Raw genomic sequence first — 1151 nt, 5'->3', positions numbered from 1 at the left:
TTTCGTAAGAATGTCAGCTCGTTGTTCCTTGCCACTAATGTGCTCCACCGCTAATTCAATACGCTCCACACACTCCCGTATATAGTGAAATCGGGACTTTATATGCTTGCTCCGACTATGAAAAACATGATTTTTAACCAAGGCAATCTCCGATATGTTATCAATCATTAACACCACTTTTTGCAATTTCCTTTCGGTCAATTATGCCAACAGTTCACCTAACCATTCAGCTTGTCCCGCAGCTGAACTCGCCGCCATGTACTCTGCCTCGCATGATGAAAGTGCTGCAGTGCATTGCTTTTGTGAGCACCAAGAAATCGGGGCTCCCCCATAATAAAACACATGACCGGTAGTGCTTCTTCCATCATCTTCATCAATGTTATGGCTACTATCGTTGTACCCGATCAACTCCTTTGATCCACCTAGTTTATACCTGATCCCCCATCCAACAGTTCCTTGAATAAACTGAAGAATTTGTTTAATTATTGCTAAGTGAGATTTCTTTGGAGTTTGCATATATCTACTAACCATGCCAATCGAAAACGCCAAATCAGGTCGAGTGTTTAACAAGTAACGAAGACACCCAACCAACTTTCGGTACTCTGTTGCATCTGCATCAACATCATCCTCGGCTTTAGATAATTTCACATTATGATCATAGCAATCCTCCATCCTGGCTTCTTTCAATAACCGACGAGCATAAGCACTTTGATGGATTTGAATCTCATTCTCCAACTATGAGACTTCGATTCCGAGATAGTAAGTGAGCATTCCCAAATCAGACATTTCAAACTTCTTGGACATCGCAAGTTTGAACTGATTAATGTGATCTTGTTCGAACCCGTAACGACCAAATCATCGACATACACGCCGACAATAATAATATCGGTTCTAATCAATCTTCGATACACCGTTTGTTCTTTCGAGCACCTAACAAATTTTAAACCCGTTAAAATACCGTCAAGTTTGGTATTCCACGCCCATGGTGCTTGTCTCAAACCGTATAAAGCCTTGGTTAGCTTGTAGACCTTCCTTCCCGGGTTTAACAAACCCATCTGGTTGAGAAAAATAGACCTCTTCTTGTAGCTCCCCATGTAAAAATGCCGACTTTACATCCAAATGATGTAATTGCCATCCTTCAGTAGTTGCAA

General features: G+C 41.4%; 1 pseudogene; it reads right to left on the bottom strand.

The window, feature by feature from the left end:
- Nucleotides 1-201: 201 nt before the first annotated feature.
- LOC143589323 (secreted RxLR effector protein 161 pseudogene) lies at nt 202-672 on the bottom strand (annotated as a pseudogene).
- Between the last annotated feature and the right edge of the window lie 479 nt (nt 673-1151).

This window comes from Bidens hawaiensis, unplaced genomic scaffold (assembly GCF_021521415.1).
Source record: "Bidens hawaiensis isolate Kalapana, Puna unplaced genomic scaffold, B.hawaiensis_p1.1 tig00001597_1, whole genome shotgun sequence".
Lineage (NCBI taxonomy): Eukaryota > Viridiplantae > Streptophyta > Magnoliopsida > Asterales > Asteraceae > Bidens > Bidens hawaiensis.
This window is presented reverse-complemented; position numbering and strand designations above follow the sequence as displayed.